The sequence below is a fragment of the Osmia lignaria genome, unplaced genomic scaffold (assembly GCF_051020975.1).
Source record: "Osmia lignaria lignaria isolate PbOS001 unplaced genomic scaffold, iyOsmLign1 scaffold0003, whole genome shotgun sequence".
Lineage (NCBI taxonomy): Eukaryota > Metazoa > Arthropoda > Insecta > Hymenoptera > Megachilidae > Osmia > Osmia lignaria.
Window position 1 is genome coordinate 21,952,965 of NW_027478160.1, and position 24,134 is coordinate 21,977,098.

Consider the following 24,134-nt stretch of genomic DNA (forward strand, 5'->3'; position numbering starts at 1 on the left):
GCTGTGCAGAAGAAGAACAACAAGAAGAAGAAATATCTCGAAATATGTCCGTTAGGCCGCTTCCCTTGAGATAAATGTGCAAATATCTCGGAAACGAAGCGAGCTATGGCAAAATGTTGAGGGACCTTTTTTGTAGAGAATTAAGTTTCCTACTATTTATGTTCTATGATATTTTTTGATCAGATGCGTAGTTCTCGAGATATATCAAGATATTTAAAAGTTCCGAAGCCGCACCAACATAATAGAGATACAGAAACACCGTGGCCCCTTTCTTTGAGATAACTCTGCACTAGTGCGAGCCGCAAATGCCACTTCCAGCTTAGCTGTGCAGAAGAAGAACAACAGGAAGAAGAAATATCTCGAAATATGTCCGTCAGGCCCCTTCCCTTGAGATAAATCTGCAAATATCTCGGAAACGAAGCGAGCTATGGCAAAATGTTAAGAGACCTTTTTTGTAGAGAATTAAGTTTCCTACTTTTTATGTTCTATGATATTTTTTGATCAGATGCGTAGTTCTCGAGATATATCAAGATATTTAAAAGTTCCGAAGCCGCACCAACATAATAGAGATACAGAAACACCGTGGCCCCCTTCTTTGAGATAACTCTGCACTATTGCCAGCTGCAAATGCCACTTCCAGCTTAGCTGTGCAGAGGAAGAACAACAAGAAGAAGAAATATCTCGAAATATGTCCGTCAGGCCCCTTCCCTTGAGATAAATCTGCAAATATCTCGGAAACGAAGCGAGCTATGGCAAAATGTTAAGAGACCTTTTTTGTAGACAATTAAGTTTCCTACTTTTTATGTTCTATGATATTTTTTGATCAGATGCGTAGTTCTCGAGATATATCAAGATATTTAAAAGTTCCGAAGCCGCACCAACATAATAGAGATACAGAAACACCGTGGCCCCTTTCTTCGAGATAACTCTGCACTAGTGCGAGCCGCAAATGCCACTTCCAGCTTAGCTGTGCAGAAGAAGAACAACAAGAAGAAGAAATATCTCGAAATATGTCCGTCAGGCCCCTTCCCTTGAGATAAATCTGCAAATATCTCGGAAACGAAGCGAGCTATGGCAAAATGTTAAGGGACCTTTTTTGTAGAGAATTAAGTTTCCTACTTTTTATGTTCTACGATATTTTTTGATCAGATGCGTAGTTCTCGAGATATATCAAGATATTTAAAAGTTCCGAAGCCGCACCAACATAATAGAGATACAGAAACACCGTGGCCCCTTTCTTCGAGATAACTCTGCACTAGTGCGAGCCGCAAATGCCACTTCCAGCTTAGCTGTGCAGAAGAAGAACAACAAGAAGAAGAAATATCTCGAAATATGTCCGTCAGGCCCCTTCCCTTGAGATAAATCTGCAAATATCTCGGAAACGAAGCGAGCTATGGCAAAATGTTAAGGGACCTTTTTTGTAGAGAATTAAGTTTCCTACTTTTTATGTTCTATGATATTTTTTGATCAGATGCGTAGTTCTCGAGATATATCAAGATATTTAAAAGTTCCGAACCCGCACCAACATAATAGAGATACAGAAACACCGTGGCCCCTTTCTTCGAGATAACTCTGCACTAGTGCGAGCCGCAAATGCCACTTCCAGCTTAGCTGTGCAGAAGAAGAACAACAAGAAGAAGAAATATCTCGAAATATGTCCGTTAGGCCGCTTCCCTTGAGATAAATGTGCAAATATCTCGGAAACGAAGCGAGCTATGGCAAAATGTTGAGGGACCTTTTTTGTAGAGAATTAAGTTTCCTACTATTTATGTTCTATGATATTTTTGATCAGATGCGTAGTTCTCGAGATATATCAAGATATTTAAAAGTTCCGAAGCCGCACCAACATAATAGAGATACAGAAACACCGTGGCCCCTTTCTTTGAGATAACTCTGCACTAGTGCGAGCCGCAAATGCCACTTCCAGCTTAGCTGTGCAGAAGAAGAACAACAGGAAGAAGAAATATCTCGAAATATGTCCGTCAGGCCCCTTCCCTTGAGATAAATCTGCAAATATCTCGGAAACGAAGCGAGCTATGGCAAAATGTTAAGAGACCTTTTTTGTAGAGAATTAAGTTTGCCACTTTTTATGTTGTATGATATTTTTTGATTAGATGCGTAGTTCTCGAGATATATCAAGATATTTAAAAGTTCCGAAGCCGCACCAACATAATAGAGATACAGAAACACCGTGGCCCCTTTCTTTGAGATAACTCTGCACTAGTGCGAGCCGCAAATGCCACTTCCAACTTAGCTGTGCAGAAGAAGAACAACAAGAAGAAGAAATATCTCGAAATATGTCCGTCAGGCCCCTTCCCTTGAGATAAATCTGCAAATATCTCGGAAACGAAGCGAGCTATGGCAAAATGTTAAGAGACCTTTTTTGTAGAGAATTAAGTTTCCTACTTTTTATGTTCTATGATATTTTTTGATCAGATGCGTAGTTCTCGAGATATATCAAGATATTTAAAAGTTCCGAAGCCGCACCAACATAATAGAGATACAGAAACACCGTGGCCCCTTTCTTTGAGATTACTCTGCACTATTGCGAGCTGCAAATGCCACTTCCAGCTTAACTGTGCAGAGGAAGAACAACAAGAAGAAGAAATATCTCGAAATATGTCCGTCAGGCCCCTTCCCTTGAGATAAATCTGCAAATATCTCGGAAACGAAGCGAGCTATGGCAAAATGTTAAGAGACCTTTTTTGTAGAGAATTAAGTTTCCTACTTTTTATGTTCTATGATATTTTTTGATCAGATGCGTAGTTCTCGAGATATATCAAGATATTTAAAAGTTCCGAAGCCGCACCAACATAATAGAGATACAGAAACACCGTGGCCCCTTTCTTTGAGATAACTCTGCACTATTGCGAGCTGCAAATGCCACTTCCAGCTTAGCTGTGCAGAAGAAGGACAACAAGAAGAAGAAATATCTCGAAATATGTCCGTCAGGCCCCTTCCCTTGAGATAAATCTGCAAATATCTCGGAAACGAAGCGAGCTATGGCAAAATGTTAAGAGACCTTTTTTGTAGAGAATTAAGTTTCCTACTTTTTATGTTGTATGATATTTTTTGATCAGATGCGTAGTTCTCGAGATATATCAAGATATTTAAAAGTTCCGAAGCCGCACCAACATAATAGAGATACAGAAACACCGTGGCCCCTTTCTTCGAGATAACTCTGCACTAGTGCGAGCCGCAAATGCCACTTCCAGCTTAGCTGTGCAGAAGAAGAACAACAAGAAGAAGAAATATCTCGAAATATGTCCGTTAGGCCGCTTCCCTTGAGATAAATGTGCAAATATCTCGGAAACGAAGCGAGCTATGGCAAAATGTTGAGGGACCTTTTTTGTAGAGAATTAAGTTTCCTACTATTTATGTTCTATGATATTTTTTGATCAGATGCGTAGTTCTCGAGATATATCAAGATATTTAAAAGTTCCGAAGCAGCACCAACATAATAGAGATACAGAAACACCGTGGCCCCTTTCTTTGAGATAACTCTGCACTAGTGCGAGCCGCAAATGCCACTTCCAGCTTAGCTGTGCAGAAGAAGAACAACAGGAAGAAGAAATATCTCGAAATATGTCCGTCAGGCCCCTTCCCTTGAGATAAATCTGCAAATATCTCGGAAACGAAGCGAGCTATGGCAAAATGTTAAGAGACCTTTTTTGTAGAGAATTAAGTTTCCCACTTTTTATGTTCTATGATATTTTTTGATTAGATGCGTAGTTCTCGAGATATATCAAGATATTTAAAAGTTCCGAAGCCGCACCAACATAATAGAGATACAGAAACACCGTGGCCCCTTTCTTTGAGATAACTCTGCACTAGTGCGAGCCGCAAATGCCACTTCCAACTTAGCTGTGCAGAAGAAGAACAACAAGAAGAAGAAATATCTCGAAATATGTCCGTCAGGCCCCTTCCCTTGAGATAAATCTGCAAATATCTCGGAAACGAAGCGAGCTATGGCAAAATGTTAAGAGACCTTTTTTGTAGAGAATTAAGTTTCCTACTTTTTATGTTCTATGATATTTTTTGATCAGATGCGTAGTTCTCGAGATATATCAAGATATTTAAAAGTTCCGAAGCCGCACCAACATAATAGAGATACAGAAACACCGTGGCCCCTTTCTTTGAGATTACTCTGCACTATTGCGAGCTGCAAATGCCACTTCCAGCTTAACTGTGTAGAGGAAGAACAACAAGAAGAAGAAATATCTCGAAATATGTCCGTCAGGCCCCTTCCCTTGAGATAAATCTGCAAATATCTCGGAAACGAAGCGAGCTATGGCAAAATGTTAAGAGACCTTTTTTGTAGAGAATTAAGTTTCCTACTTTTTATGTTCTATGATATTTTTTGACCAGATGCGTAGTTCTCGAGATATATCAAGATATTTAAAAGTTCCGAAGCCGCACCAACATAATAGAGATACAGAAACACCGTGGCCCCTTTCTTTGAGATAACTCTGCACTATTGCGAGCTGCAAATGCCACTTCCAGCTTAGCTGTGCAGAAGAAGGACAACAAGAAGAAGTAATATCTCGAAATATGTCCGTCAGGCCCCTTCCCTTGAGATAAATCTGCAAATATCTCGGAAACGAAGCGAGCTATGGCAAAATGTTAAGAGACCTTTTTTGTAGAGAATTAAGTTTCCTACTTTTTATGTTGTATGATATTTTTTGAGCAGATGCGTAGTTCTCGAGATATATCAAGATATTTAAAAGTTCCGAAGCCGCACCAACATAATAGAGATACAGAAACACCGTGGCCCCTTTCTTTGAGATAACTCTGCACTATTGCGAGCTGCAAATGCCACTTCCAGCTTAGCTGTGCAGAGGAAGAACAACAAGAAGAAGAAGTATCTCGAAATATGTCCGTCAGGCCCGTTCCTTTGAGCTGAATCTGCACATATCTCGGAAACGAAGCGAGCTATGGCAAAATGTTAAGAGACGTTTTTTGTACAGAATTATGTTTCCTACAATTTATGTTCTATGATATTTTTTGATCAGAAGCGTAGTTTTCGAGATATATCGAGATATTTAAAAGTTCCGAAGCCGCACCAACATAATAGAGATACAGAAACACCGTGGCCCTTTTCTTTGAGATAACTCTGCACTAGTGCGAGCCGCAAATGCCACTTCCAGCTTAGCTGTGCAGAAGAAGAACAACAAGAAGAAGAAATATCTCGAAATATGTCCATCAGGCCCCTTCCCTTGAGATAAATCTGCAAATATCTCGGAAACGAAGCGAGCTATGGCAAAATCTTAAGAAAACTTTTTTGTAGAGAATTAAGTTTCCTACTTTTTATGTTCTATGATATTTTTTGATCAGATGCGTAGTTCTCGAGATATATCAAGATATTTAAAAGTTCCGAAGCCGCACCAACATAATAGAGATACAGAAACACCGTGGCCCCTTTCTTCGAGATAACTCTGCACTAGTGCGAGCCGCAAATGCCACTTCCAGCTTAGCTGTGCAGAAGAAGAACAACAAGAAGAAGAAATATCTCGAAATATGTCCGTTAGGCCGCTTCCCTTGAGATAAATGTGCAAATATCTCGGAAACGAAGCGAGCTATGGCAAAATGTTGAGGGACCTTTTTTGTAGAGAATTAAGTTTCCTACTATTTATGTTCTATGATATTTTTTGATCGGATGCGTAGTTCTCGAGATATATCAAGATATTTAAAAGTTCCGAAGCCGCACCAACATAATAGAGATACAGAAACACCGTGGCCCCTTTCTTTGAGATAACTCTGCACTAGTGCGAGCCGCAAATGCCACTTCCAGCTTAGCTGTGCAGAAGAAGAACAACAGGAAGAAGAAATATCTCGAAATATGCCCGTCAGGCCCCTTCCCTTGAGATAAATCTGCAAATATCTCGGAAACGAAGCGAGCTATGGCAAAATGTTAAGAGACCTTTTTTGTAGAGAATTAAGTTTCCTACTTTTTATGTTCTATGATATTTTTTGATCAGATGCGTAGTTCTCGAGATATATCAAGATATTTAAAAGTTCCGAAGCCGCACCAACATAATAGAGATACAGAAACACCGTGGCCCCTTTCTTTGAGATTACTCTGCACTATTGCGAGCTGCAAATGCCACTTCCAGCTTAACTGTGTAGAGGAAGAACAACAAGAAGAAGAAATATCTCGAAATATGTCCGTCAGGCCCCTTCCCTTGAGATAAATCTGCAAATATCTCGGAAACGAAGCGAGCTATGGCAAAATGTTAAGAGACCTTTTTTGTAGAGAATTAAGTTTCCTACTTTTTATGTTCTATGATATTTTTTGACCAGATGCGTAGTTCTCGAGATATATCAAGATATTTAAAAGTTCCGAAGCCGCACCAACATAATAGAGATACAGAAACACCGTGGCCCCTTTCTTTGAGATAACTCTGCACTATTGCGAGCTGCAAATGCCACTTCCAGCTTAGCTGTGCAGAAGAAGGACAACAAGAAGAAGTAATATCTCGAAATATGTCCGTCAGGCCCCTTCCCTTGAGATAAATCTGCAAATATCTCGGAAACGAAGCGAGCTATGGCAAAATGTTAAGAGACCTTTTTTGTAGAGAATTAAGTTTCCTACTTTTTATGTTGTATGATATTTTTTGAGCAGATGCGTAGTTCTCGAGATATATCAAGATATTTAAAAGTTCCGAAGCCGCACCAACATAATAGAGATACAGAAACACCGTGGCCCCTTTCTTTGAGATAACTCTGCACTATTGCGAGCTGCAAATGCCACTTCCAGCTTAGCTGTGCAGAGGAAGAACAACAAGAAGAAGAAGTATCTCGAAATATGTCCGTCAGGCCCGTTCCTTTGAGCTGAATCTGCACATATCTCGGAAACGAAGCGAGCTATGGCAAAATGTTAAGAGACGTTTTTTGTACAGAATTATGTTTCCTACAATTTATGTTCTATGATATTTTTTGATCAGAAGCGTAGTTTTCGAGATATATCGAGATATTTAAAAGTTCCGAAGCCGCACCAACATAATAGAGATACAGAAACACCGTGGCCCTTTTCTTTGAGATAACTCTGCACTAGTGCGAGCCGCAAATGCCACTTCCAGCTTAGCTGTGCAGAAGAAGAACAACAAGAAGAAGAAATATCTCGAAATATGTCCATCAGGCCCCTTCCCTTGAGATAAATCTGCAAATATCTCGGAAACGAAGCGAGCTATGGCAAAATCTTAAGAAAACTTTTTTGTAGAGAATTAAGTTTCCTACTTTTTATGTTCTATGATATTTTTTGATCAGATGCGTAGTTCTCGAGATATATCAAGATATTTAAAAGTTCCGAAGCCGCACCAACATAATAGAGATACAGAAACACCGTGGCCCCTTTCTTCGAGATAACTCTGCACTAGTGCGAGCCGCAAATGCCACTTCCAGCTTAGCTGTGCAGAAGAAGAACAACAAGAAGAAGAAATATCTCGAAATATGTCCGTTAGGCCGCTTCCCTTGAGATAAATGTGCAAATATCTCGGAAACGAAGCGAGCTATGGCAAAATGTTGAGGGACCTTTTTTGTAGAGAATTAAGTTTCCTACTATTTATGTTCTATGATATTTTTTGATCAGATGCGTAGTTCTCGAGATATATCAAGATATTTAAAAGTTCCGAAGCCGCACCAACATAATAGAGATACAGAAACACCGTGGCCCCTTTCTTTGAGATAACTCTGCACTAGTGCGAGCCGCAAATGCCACTTCCAGCTTAGCTGTGCAGAAGAAGAACAACAGGAAGAAGAAATATCTCGAAATATGCCCGTCAGGCCCCTTCCCTTGAGATAAATCTGCAAATATCTCGGAAACGAAGCGAGCTATGGCAAAATGTTAAGAGACCTTTTTTGTAGAGAATTAAGTTTCCCACTTTTTATGTTCTATGATATTTTTTGATTAGATGCGTAGTTCTCGAGATATATCAAGATATTTAAAAGTTCCGAAGCCGCACCAACATAATAGAGATACAGAAACACCGTGGCCCCTTTCTTTGAGATAACTCTGCACTAGTGCGAGCCGCAAATGCCACTTCCAACTTAGCTGTGCAGAAGAAGAACAACAAGAAGAAGAAATATCTCGAAATATGTCCGTCAGGCCCCTTCCCTTGAGATAAATCTGCAAATATCTCGGAAACGAAGCGAGCTATGGCAAAATGTTAAGAGACCTTTTTTGTAGAGAATTAAGTTTCCTACTTTTTATGTTCTATGATATTTTTTGATCAGATGCGTAGTTCTCGAGATATATCAAGATATTTAAAAGTTCCGAAGCCGCACCAACATAATAGAGATACAGAAACACCGTGGCCCTTTTCTTTGAGATAACTCTGCACTAGTGCGAGCCGCAAATGCCACTTCCAGGTTAGCTGTGCAGAAGAAGAACAACAAGAAGAAGAAATATCTCGAAATATGTCCGTCAGGCCCCTTCCCTTGAGATAAATCTGCAAATATCTCGGAAACGAAGCGAGCTATGGCAAAATGTTAAGAGACGTTTTTTGTAGAGAATTATGTTTCCTACAATTTATGTGCTATGATATTTTTTGATCAGAAGCGTAGTTTTCGAGATATATCGAGATATTTAAAAGTTCCGAAGCCGCACCAACATAATAGAGATACAGAAACACCGTGGCCCCTTTCTTTGAGATAACTCTGCACTAGTGCGAGCCGCAAATGCCACTTCCAGCTTAGCTGTGCAGAAGAAGAACAACAAGAAGAAGAAATATCTCGAAATATGTCCGTTAGGCCGCTTCCCTTGAGATAAATGTGCAAATATCTCGGAAACGAAGCGAGCTATGGCAAAATGTTGAGGGACCTTTTTTGTAGAGAATTAAGTTTCCTACTATTTATGTTCTATGATATTTTTTGATCAGATGCGTAGTTCTCGAGATATATCAAGATATTTAAAAGTTCCGAAGCCGCACCAACATAATAGAGATACAGAAACACCGTGGCCCCTTTCTTTGAGATAACTCTGCACTAGTGCGAGCCGCAAATGCCACTTCCAGCTTAGCTGTGCAGAAGAAGAACAACAGGAAGAAGAAATATCTCGAAATATGTCCGTCAGGCCCCTTCCCTTGAGATAAATCTGCAAATATCTCGGAAACGAAGCGAGCTATGGCAAAATGTTAAGAGACCTTTTTTGTAGAGAATTAAGTTTCCCACTTTTTATGTTCTATGATATTTTTTGATTAGATGCGTAGTTCTCGAGATATATCAAGATATTTAAAAGTTCCGAAGCCGCACCAACATAATAGAGATACAGAAACACCGTGGCCCCTTTCTTTGAGATAACTCTGCACTAGTGCGAGCCGCAAATGCCACTTCCAACTTAGCTGTGCAGAAGAAGAACAACAAGAAGAAGAAATATCTCGAAATATGTCCGTCAGGCCCCTTCCCTTGAGATAAATCTGCAAATATCTCGGAAACGAAGCGAGCTATGGCAAAATGTTAAGAGACCTTTTTTGTAGAGAATTAAGTTTCCTACTTTTTATGTTCTATGATATTTTTTGATCAGATGCGTAGTTCTCGAGATATATCAAGATATTTAAAAGTTCCGAAGCCGCACCAACATAATAGAGATACAGAAACACCGTGGCCCCATTCTTTGAGATTACTCTGCACTATTGCGAGCTGCAAATGCCACTTCCAGCTTAACTGTGCAGAGGAAGAACAACAAGAAGAAGAAATATCTCGAAATATGTCCGTCAGGCCCCTTCCCTTGAGATAAATCTGCAAATATCTCGGAAACGAAGCGAGCTATGGCAAAATGTTAAGAGACCTTTTTTGTAGAGAATTAAGTTTCCTACTTTTTATGTTCTATGATATTTTTTGATCAGATGCGTAGTTCTCGAGATATATCAAGATATTTAAAAGTTCCGAAGCCGCACCAACATAATAGAGATACAGAAACACCGTGGCCCCTTTCTTTGAGATAACTCTGCACTATTGCGAGCTGCAAATGCCACTTCCAGCTTAGCTGTGCAGAAGAAGGACAACAAGAAGAAGAAATATCTCGAAATATGTCCGTCAGGCCCCTTCCCTTGAGATAAATCTGCAAATATCTCGGAAACGAAGCGAGCTATGGCAAAATGTTAAGAGACCTTTTTTGTAGAGAATTAAGTTTCCTACTTTTTATGTTCTATGATATTTTTTGATCAGATTCGTAGTTCTCGAGATATATCAAGATATTTAAAAGTTCCGAAGCCGCACCAACATAATAGAGATACAGAAACACCGTGGCCCCTTTCTTTGAGATAACTCTGCACTAGTGCGAGCCGCAAATGCCACTTCCAGCTTAGCTGTGCAGAAGAAGAACAACAAGAAGAAGAAATATCTCGAAATATGTCCGTCAGGCCCCTTCCCTTGAGATAAATCTGCAAATATCTCGGAAACGAAGCGAGCTATGGCAAAATCTTAAGAGAACTTTTTTGTAGAGAATTAAGTTTCCTACTTTTTATGTTCTATGATATTTTTTGATCAGATGCGTAGTTCTCGAGATATATCAAGATATTTAAAAGTTCCGAAGCCGCACCAACATAATAGAGATACAGAAACACCGTGGCCCCTTTCTTTGAGATAACTCTGCACTAGTGCGAGCCGCAAATGCCACTTCCAGCTTAGCTGTGCAGAAGAAGAACAACAGGAAGAAGAAATATCTCGAAATATGTCCGTCAGGCCCCTTCCCTTGAGATAAATCTGCAAATATCTCGGTAACGAAGCGAGCTATGGCAAAATGTTAAGAGACCTTTTTTGTAGAGAATTAAGTTTCCTACTTTTTATGTTGTATGATATTTTTTGATCAGATGCGTAGTTCTCGAGATATATCAAGATATTTAAAAGTTCCGAAGCCGCACCAACATAATAGAGATACAGAAACACCGTGGCCCCTTTCTTTGAGATAACTCTGCACTAGTGCGAGCCGCAAATGCCACTTCCAGCTTAGCTGTGCAGAAGAAGAACAACAGGAAGAAGAAATATCTCAAAATATGTCCGTCAGGCCCCTTCCCTTGAGATAAATCTGCAAATATCTCGGAAACGAAGCGAGCTATGGCAAAATGATAAGAGACCTTTTTTGTAGAGAATTAAGTTTCCTACTTTTTATGTTCTATGATATTTTTTGATCAGATGCGTAGTTCTCGAGATATATCAAGATATTTAAAAGTTCCGAAGCCGCACCAACATAATAGAGATACAGAAACACCGTGGCCCCCTTCTTTGAGATAACTCTGCACTATTGCCAGCTGCAAATGCCACTTCCAGCTTAGCTGTGCAGAGGAAGAACAACAAGAAGAAGAAATATCTCGAAATATGTCCGTCAGGCCCCTTCCCTTGAGATAAATCTGCAAATATCTCGGAAACGAAGCGAGCTATGGCAAAATCTTAAGAGAACTTTTTTGTAGAGAATTAAGTTTCCTACTTTTTATGTTCTATGATATTTTTTGATCAGATGCGTAGTTCTCGAGATATATCAAGATATTTAAAAGTTCCGAAGCCGCACCAACATAATAGAGATACAGAAACACCGTGGCGCCTTTCTTCGAGATAACTCTGCACTAGTGCGAGCCGCAAATGCCACTTCCAGCTTAGCTGTGCAGAAGAAGAACAACAAGAAGAAGAAATATCTCGAAATATGTCCGTCAGGCTCCTTCCCTTGAGATAAATCTGCAAATATCTCGGAAACGAAGCGAGCTATGGCAAAATGTTAAGAGACCTTTTTTGTAGAGAATTAAGTTTCCTACTTTTTATGTTCTATGATATTTTTTGATCAGATGCGTAGTTCTCGAGATATATCAAGATATTTAAAAGTTCCGAAGCCGCACCAACATAATAGAGATACAGAAACACCGTGGCCCCTTTCTTTGAGATAACTCTGCACTATTGCGAGCTGCAAATGCCACTTCCAGCTTAGCTGTGCAGAAGAAGGACAACAAGAAGAAGAAATATCTCGAAATATGTCCGTCAGGCCCCTTCCCTTGAGATAAATCTGCAAATATCTCGGTAACGAAGCGAGCTATGGCAAAATGTTAAGAGACCTTTTTTGTAGAGAATTAAGTTTCCTACTTTTTATGTTGTATGATATTTTTTGATCAGATGCGTAGTTCTCGAGATATATCAAGATATTTAAAAGTTCCGAAGCCGCACCAACATAATAGAGATACAGAAACACCGTGGCCCCTTTCTTTGAGATAACTCTGCACTATTGCGAGCTGCAAATGCCACTTCCAGCTTAGCTGTGCAGAGGAAGAACAACAAGAAGAAGAAGTATCTCGAAATATGTCCGTCAGGCCCGTTCCTTTGAGCTGAATCTGCACATATCTCGGAAACGAAGCGAGCTATGGCAAAATGTTAAGAGACGTTTTTTGTACAGAATTATGTTTCCTACAATTTATGTTCTATGATATTTTTTGATCAGAAGCGTAGTTTTCGAGATATATCGAGATATTTAAAAGTTCCGAAGCCGCACCAACATAATAGAGATACAGAAACACCGTGGCCCCTTTCTTTGAGATAACTCTGCACTAGTGCGAGCCGCAAATGCCACTTCCAGCTTAGCTGTGCAGAAGAAGAACAACAAGAAGAAGAAATATCTCGAAATATGTCCGTCAGGCCCCTTCCCTTGAGATAAATCTGCAAATATCTCGGAAACGAAGCGAGCTATGGCAAAATGTTAAGAGACGTTTTTTGTAGAGAATTATGTTTCCTACAATTTATGTGCTATGATATTTTTTGATCAGAAGCGTAGTTTTCGAGATATATCGAGATATTTAAAAGTTCCGAAGCCGCACCAACATAATAGAGATACAGAAACACCGTGGCCCCTTTCTTTGAGATAACTCTGCACTAGTGCGAGCCGCAAATGCCACTTCCAGCTTAGCTGTGCAGAAGAAGAACAACAGGAAGAAGAAATATCTCGAAATATGTCCGTCAGGCCCCTTCCCTTGAGATAAATCTGCAAATATCTCGGAAACGAAGCGAGCTATGGCAAAATGTTAAGAGACCTTTTTTGTAGAGAATTAAGTTTCCTACTTTTTATGTTCTATGATATTTTTTGATCAGATGCGTAGTTCTCGAGATATATCAAGATATTTAAAAGTTCCGAAGCCGCACCAACATAATAGAGATACAGAAACACCGTGGCCCCTTTCTTTGAGATTACTCTGCACCATTGCGAGCTGCAAATGCCACTTCCAGCTTAGCTGTGCAGAGGAAGAACAACGTGAAGAAGAAATATCTCGAAATATGTCCGTCAGGCCCCTTCCCTTGAGATAAATCTGCAAATATCTCGGAAACGAAGCGAGCTATGGCAAAATGATAAGAGACCTTTTTTGTAGAGAATTAAGTTTCCTACTTTTTATGTTCTATGATATTTTTTGATCAGATGCGTAGTTCTCGAGATATATCAAGATATTTAAAAGTTCCGAAGCCGCACCAACATAATAGAGATACAGAAACACCGTGGCCCCCTTCTTTGAGATAACTCTGCACTATTGCCAGCTGCAAATGCCACTTCCAGCTTAGCTGTGCAGAGGAAGAACAACAAGAAGAAGAAATATCTCGAAATATGTCCGTCAGGCCCCTTCCCTTGAGATAAATCTGCAAATATCTCGGAAACGAAGCGAGCTATGGCAAAATCTTAAGAGAACTTTTTTGTAGAGAATTAAGTTTCCTACTTTTTATGTTCTATGATATTTTTTGATCAGATGCGTAGTTCTCGAGATATATCAAGATATTTAAAAGTTCCGAAGCCGCACCAACATAATAGAGATACAGAAACACCGTGGCCCCTTTCTTTGAGATAACTCTGCACTAGTGCGAGCCGCAAATGCCACTTCCAGCTTAGCTGTGCAGAAGAAGAACAACAAGAAGAAGAAATATCTCGAAATATGTCCGTCAGGCCCCTTCCCTTGAGATAAATCTGCAAATATCTCGGAAACGAAGCGAGCTATGGCAAAATGTTAAGAGACGTTTTTTGTAGAGAATTATGTTTCCTACAATTTATGTGCTATGATATTTTTTGATCAGAAGCGTAGTTTTCGAGATATATCGAGATATTTAAAAGTTCCGAAGCCGCACCAACATAATAGAGATACAGAAACACCGTGGCCCCTTTCTTTGAGATAACTCTGCACTAGTGCGAGCCGCAAATGCCACTTCCAGCTTAGCTGTGCAGAAGAAGAACAACAAGAAGAAGAAATATCTCGAAATATGTCCGTTAGGCCGCTTCCCTTGAGATAAATGTGCAAATATCTCGGAAACGAAGCGAGCTATGGCAAAATGTTGAGGGACCTTTTTTGTAGAGAATTAAGTTTCCTACTATTTATGTTCTATGATATTTTTTGATCAGATGCGTAGTTCTTGAGATATATCAAGATATTTAAAAGTTCCGAAGCCGCACCAACATAATAGAGATACAGAAACACCGTGGCCCCTTTCTTTGAGATAACTCTGCACTAGTGCGAGCCGCAAATGCCACTTCCAGCTTAGCTGTGCAGAAGAAGAACAACAGGAAGAAGAAATATCTCGAAATATGTCCGTCAGGCCCCTTCCCTTGAGATAAATCTGCAAATATCTCGGAAACGAAGCGAGCTATGGCAAAATGATAAGAGACCTTTTTTGTAGAGAATTAAGTTTCCTACTTTTTATGTTCTATGATATTTTTTGATCAGATGCGTAGTTCTCGAGATATATCAAGATATTTAAAAGTTCCGAAGCCGCACCAACATAATAGAGATACAGAAACACCGTGGCCCCTTTCTTTGAGATTACTCTGCACCATTGCGAGCTGCAAATGCCACTTCCAGCTTAGCTGTGCAGAGGAAGAACAACAAGAAGAAGAAATATCTCGAAATATGTCCGTCAGGCCCCTTCCCTTGAGATAAATCTGCAAATATCTCGGAAACGAAGCGAGCTATGGCAAAATGATAAGAGACCTTTTTTGTAGAGAATTAAGTTTCCTACTTTTTATGTTCTATGATATTTTTTGATCAGATGCGTAGTTCTCGAGATATATCAAGATATTTAAAAGTTCCGAAGCCGCACCAACATAATAGAGATACAGAAACACCGTGGCCCCCTTCTTTGAGATAACTCTGCACTATTGCCAGCTGCAAATGCCACTTCCAGCTTAGCTGTGCAGAGGAAGAACAACAAGAAGAAGAAATATCTCGAAATATGTCCGTCAGGCCCCTTCCCTTGAGATAAATCTGCAAATATCTCGGAAACGAAGCGAGCTATGGCAAAATCTTAAGAGAACTTTTTTGTAGAGAATTAAGTTTCCTACTTTTTATGTTCTATGATATTTTTTGATCAGATGCGTAGTTCTCGAGATATATCAAGATATTTAAAAGTTCCGAAGCCGCACCAACATAATAGAGATACAGAAACACCGTGGCCCCTTTCTTTGAGATTACTCTGCACTATTGCGAGCTGCAAATGACACTTCCAGCTTAGCTGTGCAGAAGAAGAACAACAAGAAGAAGAAATATCTCGAAATATGTCCGTCAGGCCCGTTCCTTTGAGCTGAATCTGCAAATATCTCGGAAACGAAGCGAGCTATGGCAAAATGTTAAGAGACGTTTTTTGTAGAGAATTATGTTTCCTACTTTTTATGTTGTATGATATTTTTTGATCAGATGCGTAGTTCTCGAGATATATCAAGATATTTAAAAGTTCCGAAGCCGCACCAACATAATAGAGATACAGAAACACCGTGGCCCCTCTCTTTGAGATAACTCTGCACTATTGCGAGCTGCAAATGCCACTTCCAGCTTAGCTGTGCAGAGGAAGAACAACAAGAAGAAGAAGTATCTCGAAATATGTCCGTCAGGCCCGTTCCTTTGAGCTGAATCTGCACATATCTCGGAAACGAAGCGAGCTATGGCAAAATGTTAAGAGACGTTTTTTGTACAGAATTATGTTTCCTACAATTTATGTTCTATGATATTTTTTGATCAGAAGCGTAGTTTTCGAGATATATCGAGATATTTAAAAGTTCCGAAGCCGCACCAACATAATAGAGATACAGAAACACCGTGGCCCCTTTCTTTGAGATAACTCTGCACTAGTGCGAGCCGCAAATGCCACTTCCAGCTTAGCTGTGTAGAAGAAGAACAACAAGAAGAAGAAATATCTCGAAATATGTCCGTCAGGCCCCTTCCCTTGAGATAAATCTGCAAATATCTCGGAAACGAAGCGAGCTATGGCAAAATGTTAAGAGACGTTTTTTGTAGAGAATTATGTTTCCTACAATTTATGTGCTATGATATTTTTTGATCAGAAGCGTAGTTTTCGAGATATATCGAGATATTTAAAAGTTCCGAAGCCGCACCAACATAATAGAGATACAGAAACACCGTGGCCCCTTTCTTTGAGATAACTCTGCACTAGTGCGAGCCGCAAATGCCACTTCCAGCTTAGCTGTGCAGAAGAAGAACAACAAGAAGAAGAAATATCTCGAAATATGTCCGTTAGGCCGCTTCCCTTGAGATAAATGTGCAAATATCTCGGAAACGAAGCGAGCTATGGCAAAATGTTGAGGGACCTTTTTTGTAGAGAATTAAGTTTCCTACTATTTATGTTCTATGATATTTTTTGATCAGATGCGTAGTTCTTGAGATATATCAAGATATTTAAAAGTTCCGAAGCCGCACCAACATAATAGAGATACAGAAACACCGTGGCCCCTTTCGTTGAGATAACTCTGCACTAGTGCGAGCCGCAAATGCCACTTCCAGCTTAGCTGTGCAGAAGAAGAACAACAGGAAGAAGAAATATCTCGAAATATGTCCGTCAGGCCCCTTCCCTTGAGATAAATCTGCAAATATCTCGGAAACGAAGCGAGCTATGGCAAAATGTTAAGAGACCTTTTTTGTAGAGAATTAAGTTTCCTACTTTTTATGTTCTATGATATTTTTTGATCAGATGCGTAGTTCTCGAGATATATCAAGATATTTAAAAGTTCCGAAGCCGCACCAACATAATAGAGATACAGAAACACCGTGGCCCCTTTCTTTGAGATTACTCTGCACCATTGCGAGCTGCAAATGCCACTTCCAGCTTAGCTGTGCAGACGAAGAACAACAAGAAGAAGAAATATCTCGAAATATGTCCGTCAGGCCCCTTCCCTTGAGATAAATCTGCAAATATCTCGGAAACGAAGCGAGCTATGGCAAAATGATAAGAGACCTTTTTTGTAGAGAATTAAGTTTCCTACTTTTTATGTTCTATGATATTTTTTGATCAGATGCGTAGTTCTCGAGATATATCAAGATATTTAAAAGTTCCGAAGCCGCACCAACATAATAGAGATACAGAAACACCGTGGCCCCTTTCTTTGAGATAACTCTGCACTAGTGCGAGCTGCAAATGCCACTTCCAGCTTAGCTGTGCAGAGGAAGAACAACAAGAAGAAGAAGTATCTCGAAATATGTCCGTCAGGCCCGTTCCTTTGAGCTGAATCTGCACATATCTCGGAAACGAAGCGAGCTATGGCAAAATGTTAAGAGACGTTTTTTGTACAGAATTATGTTTCCTACAATTTATGTTCTATAATATTTTTTGATCAGAAGCGTAGTTTTCGAGATATATCGAGATATTTAAAAGTTCCGAAGCCGCACCAACATAATAGAGATACAGAAACACCGTGGCCCCTTTCTTTGAGATAACTCTGCACTAGTGCGAGCCGCAAATGCCACTTCCAGCTTAGCTGTGCAGAAGAAGAACAACAAGAAGAAGAAATATCTCGAAATATGTCCGTCAGGCCCGTTCCTTTGAGCTGAATCTGCAAATATCTCGGAAACGAAGCGAGCTATGGCAAAATGTTAAGAGACGTTTTTTGTAGAGAATTATGTTTCCTACAATTTATGTTGTATGATATTTTTTGATCAGATGCGTAGTTCTCGAGATATATCAAGATATTTAAAAGTTCCGAAGCCGCACCAACATAATAGAGATACAGAAACACCGTGGCCCCTTTCTTTGAGATAACTCTGCACTAGTGCGAGCCGCAAATGCCACTTCCAGCTTAGCTGTGCAGAAGAAGAACAACAAGAAGAAGAAATATCTCGAAATATGTCCGTCAGGCCCCTTCCCTTGAGATAAATCTGCAAATATCTCGGAAACGAAGCGAGCTATGGCAAAATGTTAAGAGACCTTTTTTGTAGAGAATTAAGTTTCCTACTTTTTATGTTCTATGATATTTTTTGATCAGATGCGTAGTTCTCGAGATATATCAAGATATTTAAAAGTTCCGAAGCCGCACCAACATAATAGAGATACAGAAACACCGTGGCCCCTTTCTTTGAGATAACTCTGCACTATTGCGAGCTGCAAATGCCACTTCCAGCTTAGCTGTGCAGAGGAAGAACAACAAGAAGAAGAAATATCTCGAAATATGTCCGTCAGGCCCCTTCCCTTGAGATAAATCTGCAAATATCTCGGAAACGAAGCGAGCTATGGCAAAATGTTAAGAGACCTTTTTTGTAGAGAATTAAGTTTCCTACTTTTTATGTTGTATGATATTTTTTGATCAGATGCGTAGTTCTCGAGATATATCAAGATATTTAAAAGTTCCGAAGCCGCACCAACATAATAGAGATACAGAAACACCGTGGCCCCTCTCTTTGAGATAACTCTGCACTATTGCGAGCTGCAAATGCCACTTCCAGCTTAGCTGTGCAGAGGAAGAACAACAAGAAGAAGAAGTATCTCGAAATATGTCCGTCAGGCCCGTTCCTTTGAGCTGAATCTGCACATATCTCGGAAACGAAGCGAGCTATGGCAAAATGTTAAGAGACGTTTTTTGTACAGAATTATGTTTCCTACAATTTATGTTCTATGATATTTTTTGATCAGAAGCGTAGTTTTCGAGATATATCGAGATATTTAAAAGTTCCGAAGCCGCACCAACATAATAGAGATACAGAAACACCGTGGCCCCTTTCTTTGAGATAACTCTGCACTAGTGCGAGCCGCAAATGCCACTTCCAGCTTAGCTGTGTAGAAGAAGAACAACAAGAAGAAGAAATATCTCGAAATATGTCCGTCAGGCCCCTTCCCTTGAGATAAATCTGCAAATATCTCGGAAACGAAGCGAGCTATGGCAAAATGTTAAGAGACGTTTTTTGTAGAGAATTATGTTTCCTACAATTTATGTGCTATGATATTTTTTGATCAGAAGCGTAGTTTTCGAGATATATCGAGATATTTAAAAGTTCCGAAGCCGCACCAACATAATAGAGATACAGAAACACCGTGGCCCCTTTCTTTGAGATAACTCTGCACTAGTGCGAGCCGCAAATGCCACTTCCAGCTTAGCTGTGCAGAAGAAGAACAACAAGAAGAAGAAATATCTCGAAATATGTCCGTTAGGCCGCTTCCCTTGAGATAAATGTGCAAATATCTCGGAAACGAAGCGAGCTATGGCAAAATGTTGAGGGACCTTTTTTGTAGAGAATTAAGTTTCCTACTATTTATGTTCTATGATATTTTTTGATCAGATGCGTAGTTCTTGAGATATATCAAGATATTTAAAAGTTCCGAAGCCGCACCAACATAATAGAGATACAGAAACACCGTGGCCCCTTTCTTTGAGATAACTCTGCACTAGTGCGAGCCGCAAATGCCACTTCCAGCTTAGCTGTGCAGAAGAAGAACAACAGGAAGAAGAAATATCTCGAAATATGTCCGTCAGGCCCCTTCCCTTGAGATAAATCTGCAAATATCTCGGAAACGAAGCGAGCTATGGCAAAATGTTAAGAGACCTTTTTTGTAGAGAATTAAGTTTCCTACTTTTTATGTTCTATGATATTTTTTGATCAGATGCGTAGTTCTCGAGATATATCAAGATATTTAAAAGTTCCGAAGCCGCACCAACATAATAGAGATACAGAAACACCGTGGCCCCTTTCTTTGAGATTACTCTGCACCATTGCGAGCTGCAAATGCCACTTCCAGCTTAGCTGTGCAGACGAAGAACAACAAGAAGAAGAAATATCTCGAAATATGTCCGTCAGGCCCCTTCCCTTGAGATAAATCTGCAAATATCTCGGAAACGAAGCGAGCTATGGCAAAATGATAAGAGACCTTTTTTGTAGAGAATTAAGTTTCCTACTTTTTATGTTCTATGATATTTTTTGATCAGATGCGTAGTTCTCGAGATATATCAAGATATTTAAAAGTTCCGAAGCCGCACCAACATAATAGAGATACAGAAACACCGTGGCCCCTTTCTTTGAGATAACTCTGCACTAGTGCGAGCTGCAAATGCCACTTCCAGCTTAGCTGTGCAGAGGAAGAACAACAAGAAGAAGAAGTATCTCGAAATATGTCCGTCAGGCCCGTTCCTTTGAGCTGAATCTGCACATATCTCGGAAACGAAGCGAGCTATGGCAAAATGTTAAGAGACGTTTTTTGTACAGAATTATGTTTCCTACAATTTATGTTCTATAATATTTTTTGATCAGAAGCGTAGTTTTCGAGATATATCGAGATATTTAAAAGTTCCGAAGCCGCACCAGCATAATAGAGATACAGAAACACCGTGGCCCCTTTCTTTGAGATAACTCTGCACTAGCGCGAGCCGCAAATGCCACTTCCAGCTTAGCTGTGCAGAAGAAGAACAACAAGAAGAAGAAATATCTCGAAATATGTCCGTCAGGCCCCTTCCCTTGAGATGAATCTGCAAATATCTCGGAAACGAAGCGAGCTATGGCAAAATGTTAAGAGACGTTTTTTGTAGAGAATTATGTTTCCTACAATTTATGTGCTATGATATTTTTTGATCAGAAGCGTAGTTTTCGAGATATATCGAGATATTTAAAAGTTCCGAAGCCGCACCAACATAATAGAGATACAGAAACACCGTGGCCCCTTTCTTTGAGATAACTCTGCACTAGTGCGAGCCGCAAATGCCACTTCCAGCTTAGCTGTGCAGAGGAAGAACAACAAGAAGAAGAAATATCTCGAAATATGTCCGTCAGGCCCCTTCCCTTGAGGTAAATCTGCAAATATCTCGGAAACGAAGCGAGCTATGGCAAAATGATAAGAGACCTTTTTTGTAGAGAATTAAGTTTCCTACTTTTTATGTTCTATGATATTTTTTGATCAGATGCGTAGTTCTCGAGATATATCAAGATATTTAAAAGTTCCGAAGCCGCACCAACATAATAGAGATACAGAAACACCGTGGCCCCCTTCTTTGAGATAACTCTGCACTATTGCCAGCTGCAAATGCCACTTCCAGCTTAGCTGTGCAGAGGAAGAACAACAAGAAGAAGAAATATCTCGAAATATGTCCGTCAGGCCCCTTCCCTTGAGATAAATCTGCAAATATCTCGGAAACGAAGCGAGCTATGGCAAAATCTTAAGAGAACTGTTTTGTAGAGAATTAAGTTTCCTACTTTTTATGTTCTATGATATTTTTTGATCAGATGCGTAGTTCTCGAGATATATCAAGATATTTAAAAGTTCCGAAGCCGCACCAACATAATAGAGATACAGAAACACCGTGGCGCCTTTCTTCGAGATAACTCTGCACTAGTGCGAGCCGCAAATGCCACTTCCAGCTTAGCTGTGTAGAAGAAGAACAACAAGAAGAAGAAATATCTCGAAATATGTCCGTCAGGCCCCTTCCCTTGAGATAAATCTGCAAATATCTCGGAAACGAAGCGAGCTATGGCAAAATGTTAAGAGACGTTTTTTGTAGAGAATTATGTTTCCTACAATTTATGTGCTATGATATTTTTTGATCAGAAGCGTAGTTTTCGAGATATATCGAGATATTTAAAAGTTCCGAAGCCGCACCAACATAATAGAGATACAGAAACACCGTGGCCCCTTTCTTTGAGATAACTCTGCACTAGTGCGAGCCGCAAATGCCACTTCCAGCTTAGCTGTGCAGAAGAAGAACAACAAGAAGAAGAAATATCTCGAAATATGTCCGTTAGGCCGCTTCCCTTGAGATAAATGTGCAAATATCTCGGAAACGAAGCGAGCTATGGCAAAATGTTGAGGGACCTTTTTTGTAGAGAATTAAGTTTCCTACTATTTATGTTCTATGATATTTTTTGATCAGATGCGTAGTTCTTGAGATATATCAAGATATTTAAAAGTTCCGAAGCCGCACCAACATAATAGAGATACAGAAACACCGTGGCCCCTTTCTTTGAGATAACTCTGCACTAGTGCGAGCCGCAAATGCCACTTCCAGCTTAGCTGTGCAGAAGAAGAACAACAGGAAGAAGAAATATCTCGAAATATGTCCGTCAGGCCCCTTCCCTTGAGATAAATCTGCAAATATCTCGGAAACGAAGCGAGCTATGGCAAAATGTTAAGAGACCTTTTTTGTAGAGAATTAAGTTTCCTACTTTTTATGTTCTATGATATTTTTTGATCAGATGCGTAGTTCTCGAGATATATCAAGATATTTAAAAGTTCCGAAGCCGCACCAACATAATAGAGATACAGAAACACCGTGGCCCCTTTCTTTGAGATTACTCTGCACCATTGCGAGCTGCAAATGCCACTTCCAGCTTAGCTGTGCAGACGAAGAACAACAAGAAGAAGAAATATCTCGAAATATGTCCGTCAGGCCCCTTCCCTTGAGATAAATCTGCAAATATCTCGGAAACGAAGCGAGCTATGGCAAAATGATAAGAGACCTTTTTTGTAGAGAATTAAGTTTCCTACTTTTTATGTTCTATGATATTTTTTGATCAGATGCGTAGTTCTCGAGATATATCAAGATATTTAAAAGTTCCGAAGCCGCACCAACATAATAGAGATACAGAAACACCGTGGCCCCTTTCTTTGAGATAACTCTGCACTAGTGCGAGCTGCAAATGCCACTTCCAGCTTAGCTGTGCAGAGGAAGAACAACAAGAAGAAGAAGTATCTCGAAATATGTCCGTCAGGCCCGTTCCTTTGAGCTGAATCTGCACATATCTCGGAAACGAAGCGAGCTATGGCAAAATGTTAAGAGACGTTTTTTGTACAGAATTATGTTTCCTACAATTTATGTTCTATAATATTTTTTAATCAGAAGCGTAGTTTTCGAGATATATCGAGATATTTAAAAGTTCCGAAGCCGCACCAACATAATAGAGATACAGAAACACCGTGGCCCCTTTCTTTGAGATAACTCTGCACTAGTGCGAGCCGCAAATGCCACTTCCAGCTTAGCTGTGCAGAAGAAGAACAACAAGAAGAAGAAATATCTCGAAATATGTCCGTCAGGCCCCTTCCCTTGAGATGAATCTGCAAATATCTCGGAAACGAAGCGAGCTATGGCAAAATGTTAAGAGACGTTTTTTGTAGAGAATTATGTTTCCTACAATTTATGTGCTATGATATTTTTTGATCAGAAGCGTAGTTTTCGAGATATATCGAGATATTTAAAAGTTCCGAAGCCGCACCAACATAATAGAGATACAGAAACACCGTGGCCCCTTTCTTTGAGATAACTCTGCACTAGTGCGAGCCGCAAATGCCACTTCCAGCTTAGCTGTGCAGAAGAAGAACAACAAGAAGAAGAAATATCTCGAAATATGTCCGTTAGGCCGCTTCCCTTGAGATAAATGTGCAAATATCTCGGAAACGAAGCGAGCTATGGCAAAATGTTGAGGGACCTTTTTTGTAGAGAATTAAGTTTCCTACTATTTATGTTCTATGATATTTTTTGATCAGATGCGTAGTTCTTGAGATATATCAAGATATTTAAAAGTTCCGAAGCCGCACCAACATAATAGAGATACAGAAACACCGTGGCCCCTTTCTTTGAGATAACTCTGCACTAGTGCGAGCCGCAAATGCCACTTCCAGCTTAGCTGTGCAGAAGAAGAACAACAGGAAGAAGAAATATCTCGAAATATGTCCGTCAGGCCCCTTCCCTTGAGATAAATCTGCAAATATCTCGGAAACGAAGCGAGCTATGGCAAAATGTTAAGAGACCTTTTTTGTAGAGAATTAAGTTTCCTACTTTTTATGTTCTATGATATTTTTTGATCAGATGCGTAGTTCTCGAGATATATCAAGATATTTAAAAGTTCCGAAGCCGCACCAACATAATAGAGATACAGAAACACCGTGGCCCCTTTCTTTGAGATTACTCTGCACCATTGCGAGCTGCAAAT